Source organism: Hevea brasiliensis, chromosome 13 (assembly GCF_030052815.1).
Source record: "Hevea brasiliensis isolate MT/VB/25A 57/8 chromosome 13, ASM3005281v1, whole genome shotgun sequence".
Lineage (NCBI taxonomy): Eukaryota > Viridiplantae > Streptophyta > Magnoliopsida > Malpighiales > Euphorbiaceae > Hevea > Hevea brasiliensis.
In genome coordinates, this window is record NC_079505.1 from 68,812,638 (window position 1) to 68,824,257 (window position 11,620).

Genomic DNA, 11,620 nt, shown 5'->3' on the forward strand with positions numbered 1-11,620 from the left:
TCCAATAAACCAGAACTCATATATAATTATAGAAAAGGATAATCTTGAGGTTCAAAGTTCAAAAAAGCACACCTAATCATATAAACAAGAAGCAAAGGATGAGCACTAATAAGAGCTAAAGATTTGTAGAGTTGGTGCATATTCTGTTGCAGGTCAGATGTTGTACAATTGGGTTAGCTTTTGCAGCCATTATCACTATGTAAAGTTGTTCAACATCTCTATGTATAAGTCCTTGTGTTTCTGGGAAGAAAAAGACAAATTTTGGTGGACTACAATCCATACATTTCCCTTAATCCCTCCTCATTTTTAGTGGGATTTTCTTTGCTTTTATGGAAATTCTACCATGCATTAAAGCTGCACAAAAATCTCTTCCCCTTCCTCTTTCTGTCTATGCATACAAGCTGTATATTTAAATAATGCCTCATATATGTAATGAATTTGTATATAATGAGGCCTTGTTTTTATTAATTAATTTCTTGCATCTATATATATATATATATATATATATATATATATATATATATATATATATATATATGCCATGTAATCTAAATTATGTACTTATTTGCTTTTTAAAGAAAAAAAAACTTCATTTTAAATGTTGCAAAAAAAAATCGAATCTATCCTAACTCCATTTTCCTTTTTAAAAAAATTACATATACATTATAGTTAATTTTTTATGTGACCTTACTTCACTAAAATAATTTTTAGTCTACTAAAACTTTTAAAATATTATTATTTTTTAATAAATTTAGACTTATTATTTTTTTCAATAAATAATATATTATTATATAAAATACTTTTTTAGCAAAAATAAAATTATTTTAATCTTAATTTCCTGATTTCGTCCCTAGAAAAAGGTAGTTCAAAAAATGTAGTTATTTTAGTATTTTAATTACTAAATTTATTAATTTTAATTTTAAATTATTTTTAATAATTTTTAATTAATATATTTTTAAAAATATTTTTCTTAACAATAAATCTAAAAATAATATCAAAAATTAAACCCATTCTTCAAAATAATATAATATAATATAATATTATATTGACTTTGTCAAATGAATAATACAATAATTAAAAAGATTTCGAAATAAAAATTTAATGAAAATGGAGATTAAAATCTCAATTAAAGAGTAGTATTAACGTAATAAATTATAGAGTTAAATTCATAAAATCATCCAAATTTTAAGATATTAAATGTAATTAACTAATTATGTATAAAATTATCTTGAGTTGGGATATCCATAGAATGTTTAATTTTTTTTTTTAAATCATCATTGGGATTATCTTCTTAATCTAAATTTATTTTGTATTTATATATATATATATTATTAAATAATGTCATCCATCATATAATTAAAAATCTTTGCACACAACACGAAGACCTATCACCCGCATTATTGCTTTTAATAGTTGTTTCATTTTTTAATGAGAGCATTATTCATCGTTTCTGTATTATTTCCACGATGATGTTCCCGCTTTTCTCATCTTTGTTTTGTTTTTCTAGGAAGATCACACGCGAATCTTCCCACTTGAAAGTGAAAGCAGCCCTCCACTGCACGTCTTCAGTCACCCTCTCATATCAAACCCCACCTTCTCTTCTGAATGCATTTTTACAATGGTTATCTTATCACTTCTGCCAACTGAACTGAAGGAGAATAAATTATTTTGCTAATTAATATATATACGGAGAAATTTTTAAAAAAATCTTTTACTTTTCAAAATTTTTCAATTGTATATTATACTTTTAAAATTACTAGTTAAATCTTATATTTTAAAAATTATGAAATTTATGTCTTGCCACTAGGCACCGAGTAACAAAAATGCTACATGGCTACCATATCACGCCACGTCAGCCCATCTGCTAAGCCAAATGAGAAATTTCTAAAATATCCCTAAAATGAATCTCTGAATAAGCACTAAAATAGTCCCTTAATAGCAACCTACGTGAGACTTTCTTTCTCGTTTATATCCTCATTGATATTTAAAATCCCCAATTAAGCCAGCTGAGAATCACATTATGTCGGAGAAAAGAAAGTTGTCCCTTGGGTTGTTGCCTTCAATTGCCGAAAGGAGAATAAAATATTCAATCCAAATTCTGACGCCATTGATAAACTCGAGTGGTAACCATAGCAGATTCGAGGGTTTTGTATGGTTATTTGAGGTATGTTTACTGTTCCCTATAACACTAATATCTTTGCATATGCATGCATGGAAATAGTGATCTTTGTATACTAAATATGGTTTCGTTTTGTTTCTGTTTGTGCATGACATAAGATGGTGTATGTGTCACCTTGGTGGAACTTTGCGAGATGGGGATGGCAGCTTTGAATACGAGAGTGGTGAGGTGCATTATTGGGAGGACATTGACATAGATATGATTAGCTATCTTGATATAGAGGAGGAGTTAAAAAAACTGGGATATGGGTAGGTAACAAAAATGGCATATTTTATGCTTAGGGTAGATAAGAAAATAGGGGTTGGTTATGTTAGGAATTATAGTGATAGTGATGTTTTAGAGATGGATAAATGGGATGATAGCGGGGATATCTATTTGTATGTTAAGGCTTTGGAAAGGCAAGATTCAGAGGGTGAAAACCAGTCTGGCATTGATATTGATGGTATACAGGGTACACCACAATCAAAGCTAAATGAAAATGATGGCATTAGTCTTAATGATAAAATGCTTGATTCAGATGATAGTGTATTGGGTGATAATGAAAATAATGTTGAAAAAGGCACTTTTGTTGACCCTGCTGAAAAATGTCCTATGGCTGATGATGAAAACAATGAGGATTCAAATTATGATCCTGATGTAGATAGTGTGTTAACTGGTAATGATGAATTGGAGAATGAAGCTTTTGATCGCTATGTAACTGATGATAGTGAGTTTCAGTCTGTTAGGAAGGGTAGGAAGAAGAAAACTGCTAGTGATAATGTAGTTAGTGTCACTGATATGCATGAAATCCCTAGACTAGTTTTTGATGACATGGTCAATGAAGATATTCCAAGTAACCTTACTTTGCCATCTGAATTAGACTCAGATGATTTGTCCCACACCCCAGCCCTAAGTGATAAAGATGACTTTGAAGAGCTGTAACACCCTCCCGGTAACCACTCCGTACATCCTACTGTTCCGGTGACCGGTGTCGGTCCGGACAGCTAGAACGTCCGGAAAAATATTTAAACTAAAGTCAAGAACCATAATTAACTCAAATATTAATAAGAAACACTTAGTAAAAATTTTAGAAATAAAATACAACCAAGCAAAACGAGCCGGTGCCCAAGCGATGGGTAACCGGAGGGAAGTTGCGGTTCTCGCAACGAGGAGCCCTAGACCCGTGGGAAAAATTATAAAATAATTTTTGGGACTCCAGAGAAGGGTAATTGAGGTTCCCATGGCCTTAGAATGCCAAGAAAATACCTAGAAAAATTTTTCAATCGGTACAGACGATTTTAACCCGTTAAGCCAAACGGAGGGCATTTTGGTCATTTCGCCTTCCGAGGTGATTTTTGGCCGACTTGTCCAGTTGAGTAAATAATTAATATGACATAAAATATGAATAAACATTACTAGAAATCAAATTGAAAATGAGTAGTGGAGGAAAGGAAAGAAAATGAAGAAAAAGCTTAATTATGACATCAAGGTGATGTCATTAAGAAAAGTTTGACCAATCAAAATTTAACCATCCATTGACTAACAAATAAAAAGGCAAATAAAGACCAAAATAACACAAAATGCAGCAGCCATCCCTCTCCCCTTTCACCAGCCGAAAATTCTTCTTCTTCTCCCTCCATTGATGTGCCATCAAAAGCTCCATTTCTCCTTTGTTTCCACCACTAAACCCTAACCCCTTTCATTAAACCTTGACCATATCACTTGGAGAAGCTCTTGGCAGCCAAGAAGGAGAAAGAAATTGGAGTTTAGGGCTTTGGAAATTCTGCCCAAACAAGGTTAGTGCATATATGTAATTAAAGTTCATTAATTCCATGATTTAGGCTTGTAATAAATTAGAAATTGTGAAATAATGAAACAAATTCAATGTATATCTCCACCAAAGAATTCGGCAGCCCTAATAGAGGAATGGTTTTGGATGTTTTTAATGGACTTAGCATGAATTGGAGGTTATGTTTAAGCTATATACCTATATAGATGTTGAACTAGGGTGCTAGTTGAGGTTTATGGGTAAATTGCATTGGATATTAGGGTTTTGAGGCATGAAAAATTGACTTGACTTACTAAACTGTTAAAGAACAATTTAATGGTCAATAAGTGACCATTTGAGGTATGTTGAATACAATTTGGACTGAAAAATGGTATGGCAAAGTCAAGGTATAAACTGCCCTAGGACAGCAGCATAGGGACTGAAAATTCAGTCCCTTTGCACTGCCATAACTTGGGCTGTGTTAGTCCAATTGAAGTTTGGCCAATTGGACATGAAACTAGGTTTATAATGGCACATTTTTTCTGGAGAAACCATGCCCAAAGGACCAAAGCAAGAGGACCAAAACTTGGCCCCAATCCGGAACCCTGAAACTGATTCTGCAGAATTGGCCAAATGAACAGTAACTGTTCATTTGGCCATAACTCACTGTAGATTTGGTCAATTGACCTGAAATTTTTACAGCAACAAGTTAAGACATAGACAAACAACTTTCATGAAGAAACCTACCCCAAATTATGGCCAGAACCCATCCAACCAAGTGACTCTAGTTACTGTTCATGCACTGTAGATATGGTAATTTTCTACAGAATGCACATTCGGCCAGCTTGGGTCTTTGGGCCATATCTGGAGCTACAAAACTCCAAATGGAGTGATTCAAAAAAGGAAATTCAACTAGACAAAATAAGGAACAACTTTCATGTTTTACATTTCTTCAAATTCCCACAGTAACAGTGTCCAATGGAACAGTGAAGTTGACTCACCAAAACTGAAAATTCTGCTTGTGTTGAGTTACACTTTGAAATGGTATTAACACTTAATGCCAACAAGTTTTAAACACTAAATGTGGTATATTGGGAATGCCAAAGTCAATGTACATATTTGCTATCAAAAAGTCAACATTTTAGTTGACCATAGAGGTGAATAGTAACACCAAAACTTGAAATTCAAAGATTGAAGAATTTAAAAGTTTCAAATGCCCTAGTATACCTAACAAGATTGGTTTGGATAGTTTGGCATGCCAATAGGGTTCAGTTAGCAGTACTGCACATGGCAATATGCCATTCCGTGATTTTATGGCTTTTAGCCATTCTGACTTTGTATTGAGACTTGGCCTTGTGCCTGATATTATTTACAGCTTGTTAGCTGTTCTGTTGCACACCGGGAGATGCATATGTGACCGATGGTGTGACGGCCCGAGGTACTAGGTACCCAGTGCCAGTTTACCCGTTATCCAGTCCAATCGTCTAGTGTAGGTTACTTGAGCAACCAAATGAACGAAAGTGAACAAAGTTACTGAATTAATGTACATATAACCATACTAAACAAATGAATCATACACATTCACTATATATTCGTTTTCTTGCTATTTTCTTTTATTATAGTATTGCACCACTAAGCATTATTGCTTAGCGCGTTGCTTTTGCCACGCGTAGGTACTGGAGATCCCGATCGTGAGCCCAGTAGACCACAGACTGGGTGAGTTCATCCTGTAGATCTGCACAGTGTCCGTGTCACCTCACTACCTGCAGTGCATTGGTAGGGCACTAGGTGTCATTTTGTCATTTTGATATTTTGTAGCAGATTTTTACTTTCTCATATGTATTTGAACTCATGTAATATATTTTGATGTTCATGTAAATAATGAAAGTTATGACTATGAATGCAAAATTTGAGCATGTGTTTATCGCTTGCATATGAGGAATGGATGTTTGAGAAATGAAAAGATTATTGAGAATTGAAATTGAGAAATATTGTTGAGATTTTGGATATTGGAGTTTGAGATGATGGATTAAAAATATTGGAAGTGTTTTTAACAGGTTCCGAAGAACGGTTTTCTCCATTTTTAGCCGGTACTCCGACGGATTTTCTTTAAAATTTTCGGAACCTTAAATGAATAATACTTTTGATAAATGGCTTAAATAAATTGTATTTCATAAATTATATGCAAAAGCATGATATAAATAAATTGAGGAATATTAGAGTGTGCCGGTACACCGTGTGGCATTACTTACTCGGGTATATTGTACACGGGTAAGGGGTGTCACAAGAGCACATGAGGGAGAAGAGAGGGGATATTCTGTATGACCCAGAGTGTGATCATGCACAGCTTGAATTTGTAGTTGGGATGAAGTTTGATAAATTGAGGAATATTAGAGTGTGCCGGTACACCGTGTGGCATTACTTACTCGGGTATATTGTACACGGGTAAGGGGTGTCACAAGAGCACATGAGGGAGAAGAGAGGGGATATTCTGTATGACCCAGAGTGTGATCATGCACAGCTTGAATTTGTAGTTGGGATGAAGTTTGTTGATAGCAAGCAGTGTAAAGAGACAATCTAGAAATATGCCATTTGTATTGGGTTTAATGTGAGGATTATCAAGAGTGAGAAGAAAAGACTTGGTGCAAGGTGTGAGGATGGTTGTGATTGGACAGTGTATGGCAGTCTTCGTTAAAGATGAACATACATTTGTAATCAAAACCCTTACAAATGAGCATAAGTGCTATAGATCCCTTAAAAATAAACAGGTAAATTTTGAGTGGATTGCAAAAGAGTTTTTAGAAAAAATTAGAGCAAAGCCTGATTTGGAGATCAAAGATATGCAAGTTATTTTGAAAAACAAATATTCACAAATAGTAAGCATGAGTCAGCTATATAGAAGGAAGTGGAAAGCATTGAATTTGCTTAGAGGATCCCTTTAACAACATTATGCCCTACTTAGGTCATACAAGGCAATGCTTATAAAGAATGATAGAGAGGGGAGGTTTGAGCTTTGTGATGATACTAACCAAGCACCCATGAAACCAGTCTTCAAGAGATTCTATGTTGGGTTTAGTGCTTTAAGGAATGACTTTTGGCAGGATGTAGATATTTTATGGGATTTGACGGTACTTTTATGGAGGCCTTCTTAGGTGGGTGTTTATTAGTTGCTATGGGCAAAGGTGGGAATGATCAAATGTTCCCTGTCGCATGAGCTGTTGTAGAGGGGGGAAAAGAGGAAACCTGGCTTTGGTTCCTAACACTTCTGTTTAAAGAGTTTAACATTGGAGATGGCACTGGATGGACTTTTATTAGTGACCAACGAAAGGTAAATAATCCTATTATTTGCCATTAATTAACATTATGTTTTGTGTATATTTGATTCTAATATAAATTGGCTTTCATTCTTTTTATTTCAGGGTCTATTAAATGCAATTTACCCATTGGCACCTAGGGCTGAGCACAAAAATTGTGCTAGACACGTTTAGGCCAATTAGAAGAAGATACATAAAGGAGAAAAATACAAGAAACTGTTTTAGGGTGAAGGACCAGAAGTATGAAAATTGTTAGATTAGAACTTGAATTCAGAAATTTCTTCTAGGGTTTCATGTATCATGCCATATCCATTATATATCTAATTGATTTCAATGTTCAATTGCATATTAAAACTCTTTTAATGTGTATTAGAATCTATATTTGCCATTTAAGATTTTTGAATTAACAAATTAATTCATTAGAACCCTAGATTAATACAAGAGTATGTGTACTAACCTTTTGATGCACTGTAGATGCGATTGGTACCTTTGGGAAGCACCTAGGACCCCAAATGTTGTCCCTCTAGTTTGTCCACACCAAGATTACCAATGGAAGCTCCTAAACCAGCTTCTCAAGCCTTTCCAACCAATTAGAAATTAGGTATTTGCCTTTAGAGAGGTTGTAGATGAATATAGGACACTAGAAACAATTTCTAGCAATTTTAATTCAAGAGAATATGGACAATTCTCTTTGAATTGATGAGAGATGAAGAAGAAGAGAGGAAGAGAGAATATGGGTGGCAGCACCTTTTGATAAAAATCAGAATGTGTTTTATTCTTTCATCCTTTTCTTTTATAATTAGGTCACCACTTAAAACCCTTACCACATGTCATCTTCCAATTGCATCTTAGTTTAATTGACCCAATCACATTATGCCAAGTGTCAAAGCTAGATTTAATCTTGACTTTAATCATCTTATATGATTGGAAGACAAATAGCAAGCTTATATGGTGCCATGTGTCACCATCTCATGGTGCCACATATCACCCTGTGAAATGACCAAATTACCCTTGTGTTGTAATTTTGAGTTCTCAACCAAAAATAATTATTTCTCCTCTTCTAATCAATTTTATCAAATATAAATTAATTAATTAATCTCTATTAATTAATTTCTCATAATTAAATTCATATTTAAACACTTTAAATATAAATTTAACTTATACTATACATCCAATAACCTAGATTTAGTTTCAAGCCATGCTAGGGACTTTGCAATTTTATTGCAAACCAAATCTATTTAATTAATTAATTAAACTTTTTAACTAATTAATTAAATCACATTTAACTTGGTGATTACTTGTGTATGTGTGTGACTCACTAGGCTCATCACTAATTGGCAATGAGATATGATATCAACTCTTAATATCATCAGAATTTTTTCTTACCATAAATGATTTCTCTAAGTCATTTTAGGCATCTCATAGACCATGGTTAACATCTAGCATAGCATGCCATGGCCACTCGATCAATAATAAGGAATACGTTAAATGAACCTTTACTTATATGTTACCATGCACTAAAATCTCTCTGTTACAAAATCCTAATTCCAACTGGAGTCATAGTTTATGTCAAACCCCATTTGCTATGAATATTATGTTCTCTTTTAATTCCAATTCTTGATTAAAAGGATTTTCTCATCAGAAACTCTTTTCTGATTAAATCTGTCTGTTCTGGCCAGGAACTTGAAACATCAAGAACAATTAAATGAACATATGATTTTATTCCTATTTACTTAGGGTAACAGATTCCATCTTGATCAACACCTATCTCCATATATAACTGGTAGGAGCCAACACCTGCCCATATACCCATACACAGTACAAGTATAAAAGCAGTATCAAACTCAAACCACCTATATACAAGATAACTGTGCTATCTCAGGTCTAAAGATTATATGCACTAATATGATTTATGACAATGCATTGACAAGAGTAAACTCCACGTGCTTGTCATAAGTATCACTGATTCGGCCCACTTATCATGCATAAGTGCCTATCATGTTTGTTATATGGCATGAGACTCACCATTCCATCTTATTTACATCTCATATAAATAACTTGAGAACAAACATGAATATAATCTTTCTGGATAAGTCATGTCCTGTGTGAAGTATCCTCGATTGTGAACCAATTTATGATACGTTGTGCTAGAAATACTATCACTCATATTCTTAACAACTTAAGAATAGAATTTCTAATAAAATATCAATGGACATTTTCTATTACACATAAATATATTATGTAAATGGAAAAGTAGAATTGTCTTTTATTATAAAATAAGTACAAGATACATACTAAATGATATGCTCTAGGGCATACTACTAACATAGGGTGTTGCATATGTTACACATGCTGCTGAGTTTCAAACAAAAATAAATGAGATGAAGGGTGAATCAAAAGCTACCTTTGAAGATTTCGTGTCCCACGATCCTCTCAAGTTCTGTAAATCAGGCATTGGGACAATGACCCAAACTAACACAGTTGAGAACAATATATGTGAGTATTTCAATTCTTTTATTAGCAATCCTAGGATACCACCTATAATGGATATGCTTAAGGATATTAGGTCAATGTTGATGGAAAGAATGTACAAGAATTTAACACTAATGAGAAGTAAGACTGATGTTATATGTCCAAGAATAAGGAAGAAGTTAGAGACAAATAGGAAATTTACATCATTATGCTCACTGAAACCAGCTATTGGGGACACATTTGAGGTCATGATCAAAGTGATAGATATGTTGTATACCTAGTTGGAAAACACTACAGTTTTAGGGAATGGGATTTAATAGGGATTCCTTGTCATCATGCCCGTACTTGTATTCATTACATGAGAAAAGACCCCGTTAATTATGTTAATAAAGTGTATTCCATTGAAACATATATTCAAACTTACACCAATGCCTTGAGACCACTGAATGCAAGAAAAATGTGGCCCACTGTTGAGGGATGGCCAATTCAGCCACTACCAATAAAAAAGATGCTTGGGAGACCAAAAAAGATCAGCGAAAAAGATCCCTTTGAAGGCAATGCTTCACAGAAAAGTGGGACTACTAGGTTACCTAGGAGTGGGTTGAAGAATGCAAAAATTGCAACTGTTATGGGCAAATATTAGGACATGTAAAAATTCAAGGACCACTGCACCTAACAGCAACATTGCACCGGTAAGTATAAATATATTCATTATAATACATGATTATATATTTATTACATAATAAGAGTTAATCATACCACTTCTTCACTTTGTAGAAGAAGAGAGGTAGACCACCACTTGATGGCAGGCCTGGGGCAACACCAAGAGATCTTGCTTGATACATTAAGGAGGAGAAGTAAAAAACCAGACCTACTGCAAGTGCAAGTGACAAATGGAGAAATGGCATTGAATGAAAGGAGAAAGGTAATGTATTATTATATAACACAGAAAAATATAAGATTAACCCTGTTTTATTATCAAGAGTGAAAGAGAAAATGTTAATTTTGATTGTAGGTGAGACAAGGCTTTGGAGTCAAGATATTTGATGACACTAGTAATATATATTATAGGGTAAGAATTAATATCCCTTTGATTATGACCATGGAGTTTGGAAAAAAAATACAGGTTGATGAATTACTGCAATGGCAGATGCCATGACAAGTGTAACATGTCACCAATGTTAGACAAATGCAGAATTCAAGTGATGTACCTAGAAATTCAATAAGAGGAACAAGAGGTGGTAGAAGTTTTGGCATGGCAGGAAGAGATGAGGCCATTGAAGAGCAAGACCATGGAATTATAGGTAGTCAAAAGATCAGTAATAACTAAGAATGCAACTCCAAATTGATGGTTTTCATGACAGTTAATGATATTTATTTTGTTAAATGAACATGTTTAAGTAATATAAACACTACTTATGTTGGTTAGAATACAGTTCTAAGCTTGTAAATGGCTCATATTTTGTGTAATCATATATTGGAATGATCAAATGTTAGGATATTGTGGAAATATTTTGTTTAGGTTGTACATGCTACTTTTAAATTAACTAAAAGTTCAACGATGAAATTAGCTTTAATTATATTCATGTTATTGATCAGAATATTCTAGTCTCTAATTAGGTTCATTAATAGCTTGTAATAGGTAGATAAAAAGGTGTCTTTTGTCTTCCTGCAGAATAAGCAATATTGCTTTCTGCATATTCTAACCGTGATAAAAGGCACTTCTTCAAATACCCAAACTACGCAATATATTTTCCAAAATAAGCATCCAAATATCAGTTTGATGAAACCAAATATCCAAGATAAACACCTTCAAACACAATAGTATATATGCCAACATAAGATAAACATTTACATTTTCATTGATGCAACAAAAAAGACAAATTTTACAACATTTTGTCATACTGT